This window comes from Mus caroli, unplaced genomic scaffold, assembly GCF_978045245.1.
Source record: "Mus caroli unplaced genomic scaffold, Mus_caroli_1 scaffold_14, whole genome shotgun sequence".
Taxonomy (NCBI): domain Eukaryota; kingdom Metazoa; phylum Chordata; class Mammalia; order Rodentia; family Muridae; genus Mus; species Mus caroli.
Window position 1 is genome coordinate 53,677,095 of NW_028227269.1, and position 7,993 is coordinate 53,685,087.

Genomic DNA, 7,993 nt, shown 5'->3' on the forward strand with positions numbered 1-7,993 from the left:
GCAGGCCTTTGCTGTTGTGTGAACAGCTTCATTATCCTTCAAGGCATGGGGATGAACCGAAGTCTCAGAGCATGGCAGGCGTGGTGGTCTCTTCCCTGTCCCCATGTTTTCTTGGCTCCTAGAGCCCTGAGGAGGCCCAGGCCACCTGTTCAGACTTGCTGTCTAGGACCTGAGTAGCCTGGTATTGAAGGACAGAACTGCTAAAGCCAAGGATAAGCCCTGTGTGGTGGCTCACGTCTACAACCCAGCAACTAATGGCTGAAGCAGGAGAGCTACAACGTTAAGGCTTCTCTGGGTTATATGATAAGTTCCAGGATAGCCTGGGCTACAGAGAGAGTGAGATCTTGTTTTTTAAAAAAAGAAAGAAATATGTGGTGGTGAGATAGCTCAAAGTTGCTTACAACTAAGCCTGAGACTGACTGGAGTTTGATGAACCAGCTCATACACACACACACACACACACACACACACACACACACACAACACACACACACACACACAGACACACACACACACACAGAGAGAGAGAGAGAGAGAGAGAGAGAGAGAGAGAGAGAGGCACACCTGCCCCAACTACCTACAAATATACCTTTTCTTCTCCTTCTCCTCTTTCTCCCCCTCCCCCTCCTCCTTTCCCTCCTCCTCCTTCTTTAAGAAAAAAGGAAGGAAAGGGTGAGGGTGCATTTTTACTGGTCTGGTCTCTCACGCTACATTCCTTTCAATCTGTGAACTAAGTCTGTTAAGAAAATGGACTGACGCCTTATTTGACAGGCAGTGGAATGGGGGCAACGCCTGAAAGGCAGGCAACGTGACCCAGGAATAGGTGTACAGAGGAGGTCAGATGAAATAATGCTTGAGAGATGATTTGGACAGTTGTTGAATGCTCTCTGGGGTGCGGCGCTTGCTGTGGCAGCTCAGCCAGAGAACCCAAGATCCATCCTTTCTGACTGACTCCTCACTCTGCCTTAACACAGCTCTGCTTCACTCTCTAGACAGATCCTGATTATCGCTCACAGGTGCGTCTGTGGACCTCCGCCCACACCAGCAGAATTAGTTACTTTGTTGATCTGGTGAGGAGGACCAGGAAAGCAACAACAAACACTCTGCCTTCCCTAGAACTCTGTTAGGATTTAATAAATTCTTGCGGTGTTATTAAGATAGTGAGTTCTGTATGCGTGGGAATAACAACAGCCTGGAATTCTGTGTGCCCCTAAGCTCCAAGCAGAGCCACTGGTGTTTTGACACACAGTCTTACTATGCAGCCTGCAGTGGTCTGACATTTGCAGTGGTTTGTCATATAGCTGAGCAGGGTCTTGAACTCAGTATCCTCTTGTCTCTTTCCCTAAGTGATGGACAGCCAGGTATATACCACCATGCCTGACTTTACCTTTTTTGTTATTGTTTTTGCGAGACAGGGTTTTTCTGTGTAGCCTTAGCTGTCCTGGAACTCACTTGGTAGACCAGGCTGGCCTTGAACTCAAAATTTAGGCGATCCACCTTCCTCTGCCTCCTGAGTGCTGGGATTAAAGGTCTGTGCCACCACTGCCTGGCTTCTTTCTTTCTTTCTTTCTTTCTTTCTTTCTTTCTTTCTTTCTTTCTTTCTTTTTTCTTTTAAGACAACACTGATATACAACTACTATGTTTACAGGTATGTGAATGTGAAGGACCCCCGAAGGGAGACCCTCACTCAAGTCTCAGGAATAGCGCGCACCCAGCAAGACACTGAGACTGAACTTGCTGTAATCACACGAGGAAGTGTATTAACAGTGAGAAGACGGGACAAGAGCTCAAACCAGCATGCTGGGGACGAGACTCATACACCACGCAGGGGTAGAGGAGTTCGACCCCAACCCTATTTTTCAGCAGGCTTATAAAGGCAAAAACCACAGACTAGGGGGAGGATCGGGGAGGAAATAGGGGAAGTCTAGGGGTGATGTTTGCTTCAAGGCACCTGGAACATTGAAACATTCTGCGGTTGTTTTTCTCAAAAGTTCCGGGTAATTAGGCTATCTGGCAGGGGGCTGGGGCCCATGTTCTCAGGGCAGTCAGTATTTTTCCACTCTTCATTTCCCCACTTCTTCTTGTGAGTAGCTCTAATCTTAGAGCGACCCCTCTTCTTTTTCCGGCAAAGTCTGGTACTGTTGTCAGAGCACCATTACCTGTACAGCATTAACCCTGTCTTTTATAAAAGTCACTAACTTATTAAGAATGCAAGGTCCAAAAGTGAGCAAAAGCAACAGGATGATTAGGGGACCGGCAAGGGTAGAAACAAGGGTGGTAAACCAAGGAGACTTATTAAACCAATTTTCAAACCAGCTCTGTCTATCTTCTCTTTCCCTTCTGCGCTTGTCTAATCGGTCCCTGAGTTTAGACATAGAATCTTTAATTACTCCAGAATGGTCTACATAGAAGAAACACTCTTCCTTTAGGGATGCACAAAATCCTTCTTTGAGGAAAAGGAGGTCTAACCCTCTCCTATTTTGCAGTACTACCTCTGACAGGGAGGTCAAGGATTCTTCTAGTTTAGTTATGGACTGCTCTATGGCCCTCAGATCAGTGTCCATGGCAGTTCACAATTCATCAAAGTATCAAGGGGTCTGAATTAAGGCGGTTGTACCTGTGCCAACCCCAGCCGCCACCCCCAGACCCAGGAAGACCACCAAAGTCATGGTAATGGGCTCTCGCTTATGGCGGACTCGATGGTCGAATTCATCGACAAAAGAGCTGTCATCATGGTACAGGAGCCTAGGGACAAGCTGAACTAGAATACAGTAATCTTTAGAAGTATTAAAAACAGAAGTAGATACACAGGGAGTGAGACCAGTGTTGCAAGCCCATACTGTGTCTAAGGGGGGCACTAGGTACTGACCACTGTCGGAAAACTGGATATGTTGGGTCTGATTACAGAGGTGCCACCTGCCATGTGGCACTTGACCCAAGCAAACTCCGCTCCCTGAGACAGCTGCCAGAGTCAGTTTTCTGTTTTCCCCCCCAAGGGCATTGAGAATGGTCTGCAGTCTTATTATAGGTCCTGACTTGGGCAATTCCCTCATAATAGGGGGGACTAGAGGCATAGCACAGCCAGCAAGACTGAGTAATGTTGGGATGAGTACCGTTAAGGACCAGGAATGTCCCTTGTACCAGGCCAAACAGGCGATTCTTGGTGTCTGGGGGTGAGGGAGTGGTTGGGGCTAGATCTAGGGAAGGAGTGTAAGCATAAGTAGGGCCACCTAAAGTAGGCCCAGGGAGGGTAGATCTTGGAGGGGGTCTCTGAGGCCTTTTAACTAAGACGGGGTTAGGCCCCACTGACTGGGCTGGAGGACTTTCTATCTTCAGCTGAACCTTAAAAGTGAATCCAGGGTCCGTCCCTGTCACATAAAATCTTAGGCCCCACTGCCTCCCCTTTATCCAATCTTTTTTTTTGCCTCTTTTCCTTTCTGAATAAAAGTGATGTTTAAAGAATCATGGCCCTTATTTCGTCTGGTCACTAAAATAAGATCCCAGCTAGAGGAAGGGTGCCAATAAGTGGTTTCACATCCCCACTGACTACAGAAGAAGCCCTCTGCTCCCCCGCACCGGCAAGCCTCTTTTTTACTTTTTCTATCTCTGGGACAGACATAAAAGGGCTCCTGATGGCGCCTCCTTTGTTTAGACTCACTACTACAGCCTGGTATATCTGCAATGTACTGCCCCTGGGAACTTACCCCTTGGTTATATGACCGCTTCTGGTAGATTACCTCACTCTGGGGCACCATTTCATGTGACTCTTCAGGGATATCCCAAGTGTCTAATCCAGCCATCAAGGCACAGATTTCAGGGAACAGAGGGGGCCACCATGTATAAGGGGGGCTACCTTTGAAGTACTCCATACGGTATCTCTGGCTTGAGAGATGACTTCCCATGTCAGGGTCATGGGAGCATGAGGATTACTACCCAAGGTTGGGGCTATGGTGAAGGCGCAGCTTAAGAGGATTGTCAGTGGCTGCCACCATCCAGTCACCCTCATCTTGGTTTGGTGGTTTCTTTACATGGGAGGCATGGATCCAGGCAGCAATCCTGTCTACCTTCACTGCCGTGGGGGTAGTCAACAGCACCAGATAAGGTCCTTTCCACCGGGGCTCAAGCATGCCAGCTCGATGTCGTCTGACCAAGACTGAGTCTCCGACCTGGAACCCGTGGGGCACTGCTGTGGTTCCCGGTGTGTAGGCTTCTTTGATCTGGTTCCAGATCTGTGTTCTGACAACTTATAAGGCCTTTAAGTGGGTAAACAGAGCAGAGGGTGAGGAAAGGTCAGTGTTGGGATCCAATATCCCACCTGACTCAGTTAAGGGGGGTGGTCCCCCATACAGAATCTCATAGGGGGTGAGGCCAAAACATCCAGGAGTGTTTCAGACCCTGAGAAGCGCAAAGGGAAGGAGAGTCACCCAGTCCTGACCGCTGGTCTCAATGGCTAATTTAGTAAGGGTCTCTTCTAGGGTTCTATTTATTCTTTCTACCTGTCCTGAGCTCTGGGGCCTGTAAGCACAATGTAATTTCCAATTAGTCCCCAGTTGTGTGGCCAATTCCTGACTTACCTGGGCAACAAAAGTGGGCCCATTGTCTGAGCCGATTACCTTGGGAATCTCAAATCGAGGCAGGATTTCTTCAAGAATTTTCTTAGTTACCACCTGAGCTGTTTCTGATTTAGTAGGGAAAGCCTCTACCCATCCTGAAAAGGTGTCTATAAAAACTAGAAGATATTTGTTACCATACTTCCCTGGCTTAATTTCAGTGAAATTTATTTCCCAGTAAGCCCCTGGTCAGTCACCTCTCAGTCTTTTCCCTGGTTCATTGAAGGGGTGTGCCACATTGGTCAGAGCACAAGCCTTACAAGTTTTTGCAACTTGCTCAGCGATGGAGTGCAGTTCGATCACATAATAGTTGGAAGATTGAATCAAGTCACATAACTTCTTTGCTCCCAGATGAGTCAACCGATGGATGCGTTCTACATATGCCCTCCCTTCTTTGTAGGGCAATATGATTTTTCCTTCTTTAGTTTTTGCTACACCATGATGGCTGAACCCCCGAGCAAGTCCTCGATCTCCCATGTCTTCAATTATGTCATAGTCTTTGAGGGTATATTCAAAACTAACTTCCGGGGTGCCATGGGGTTCATCAGTGGCCTCAACGGCCAGAGTGACTGCCCCCTGGGCCGCCTGTTTTGCTGTCCAGTCAGCCATCTGGTTCCCTTTTGCTACCGGGTCACTGCTCTTTTGGTGCCCAGGACAGTGGACAATAGCGACCTTTTTGGGCAGATGTATAGCCTCTAGGAGAGCCAAGATTTCCTCCTTATTTTTAATTTCCTTCCCTGCTGATGTGAGCAGCCTCCTCTGCCTGTAGATGGCCCCATGTATGTGGGCTGTGGCAAGGCATATCGGCTATCAGTGTAGATATTGATGGCCTTACCTTCTGCCAGTTCAAGTGCTTGGGTCAACGCCTGGAGTTCTGCTTTTTGCACCGAAGTTCCTTCTGGTAAACTGCTGGCCCAAATTATCTGCTTTCTGTCCACCACCGCTGCTCCTGCTCTTCTTTTTCCTTCTACCACGAAGCTGCTACCGTCCGTGTACCTGTTAGGTACACCTGGCCAAGGTTGATCAGTCAGGTCTTTTCTGGTTCCGGTCTCTTCGGCCAGGATGTCAGCACATCAGTGCACTGGGGTGGAGTCATCTGCTTTGGGGAGCAGGATGGCAGGGTTGAGGATAGCAGGCGGAGCAAAAGTTATCCGGTCATTTAACAACAAGCTCTGGTAGTGTGTTATCCGGGTGTTTGTCATCCAGCGGTTGGGGGGCTGCCACACAATACTTTCCAAAGCATGGGGAGCAATTACAGTCACATGTTGACCCAGAGTAAGCTTGTCAGCGTCTTTGACAAGTAGGGCTACTGCAGCAATGGCTTTCAGGCAAGAGGGCCAACTACTGGCAACCGGATCTAGCTTTTTGGACAGGTAGGCCACCGGCCGCTTCCAGGGCCCCAGAGTCTGAGTCAGGACTCCACGGTCTACTCTAGCCTGCTCATCAACGTATAGGGTGAAAGGCTTAGTCAAATCTGGCAAGGCCAAAGCAGGGGTTGCAAACAGAGCAGCCTTTATGCTGTCAAAGGCTTTTTGGTGTTCCTCTGTCCAGGTGAACGGGACTTTTTCTTTACTGAGTGGGTACAGAGGGGCCGCCAGTGTTGCCAATCCCGGTATCCAGAGTCTGCAAAAGCCCGCCGTCCCCAGAAACTCACGTACTTGTCGCGGAGTGGTGGGGATCAGGATCTGCATCACAGTCTTCTTTCGAGCCTCGGTTAGCCATCGCTTTCCTTCTTGGAGGATGTATCCTAGGTAGGTTTCCTTGGTGCGGCATAGCTGAGCTTTCTTAGCGGATACCCGGTACCCCAACTCACCCAGTTCATTCAGGAGTTTCTTGGTCCCGTAGAGGCACAGTTCCTGGGTTGAGGGTTGCAGTGGAGCGCTTCATCAAAAAGGGTAGGGGAATTTTTGAACCCTTGTGGCAACCGTGTCCAAGTCAGCTGGCCCGTATACCCTTCCTCTGGGTCTCTCCACTCAAAGGCGAATGGTGGCTGGCTGTTGGGGTGCAATTGGAGGCAGAAAAAGGCATCTTTCAAGTCTAGGACAGTATACCAAGTCCGCTCTGGCGGGAGGGAGCTTAATAGGTTGTAAGGATTGGGAACAGTAGGGTGAATGTCTTGTACCCTTTTGTTAACTTCTCTCAAGTCTTGCACGAGTTGATAGTCATTAGTTCCGGGATTGCGCACAGACAGGAGAGGGCTTTCCAAGGGGATTGGCAAGGCACTAAAATCCCCTGTTGTAACAGTCTCTGGATATGTGGCCGGATGCCTTCTTTAGCCTCCCTACTCATAGGATACTGTTTGACTGAGATGGGGGAGGCATCAGCCTTTAGCTCCACCACAACCGGTGGCACCTGTTTGGCTAATCTTATTCCTGCCTGTTCAGCCCAAACTCCAGAAAAAGCAGACATCCATTTGGATGCTGGTAACTGCTTGGGATTCTGCTCATGGAGGCGGTACTCCTCTTCTAGGTGCAAAACCAAGCAAGCTACTGGGGCACCCTCCCAGGTGACCTGGGGTCCCTTGGCAGTGAATTGAACTTGAGCTTTTAATTTGGTTAGTAGATCCCTTCCGAGTAGGGGGGCTGGGCACTCAGGAATAATAAGGAAGGAGTGAGTTACTTGTCCTTTTCCAACCTCTAGAGTGTGCTTGGTAGTCCAAGGGTTAAAATTTGTGACCAGTGGCTCCTATTACCATTGTTTTCTGTTTTCCTTTTTTTTTTTGGTTTTTTGAGACAGGGTTTCTCTGTGTAGCCCTGGCTGTCCTGGAACTCACTCTGTAGACCAGGCTAGCCTCGAACTCAGAAATCCACCTGCCTCTGCCTCCCGAGTGTTGGGATTAAAGGCGTGCGCCAACACGCCCGACGTTTTCTGTTTTCCTAATTGTCCTAATGGTTTGGTCAAGACTGAATGTTCTGCTCCCGTGTCTATTAAAAAATTAACAGGAGTCCCCTCCACAGAGAGCGTCACCCTAGGCTCGGGGATGGGATCGAGCCCCGACTCCCTTAATCTTCTTCGAGGGCCAGCACTTTAGGTCCTCTCTGTCTCTTTTTGGGGTCATTCTCTGGCCCAATGTCCCTTCTCTTTACAGTAAGCACATTGATCTTTTTCAAGTTGAAGTCTCTGTCCTCCTGGAGGTCTTCTTGCCCTGTTGCCCAGGTACCCTGACTGTACTTTCTCTGACTTTCCTTCACCTACTACTGCGGCCAAAATCTTAGTCAAGTTTCTTTCCTGGCGGCGATCACGCCGATTCTCTCCTCAGTCTCTCTCTTATGATACACTTTCTCAGCCTCCTTTACCAGGTCCTGTAAGGTATAATCCTGAAGTCCCTCCAACCTCTGCAACTTTTTCTTTTCTTTTCTTTTTTCTTTTCTTTTCTTTTCTTT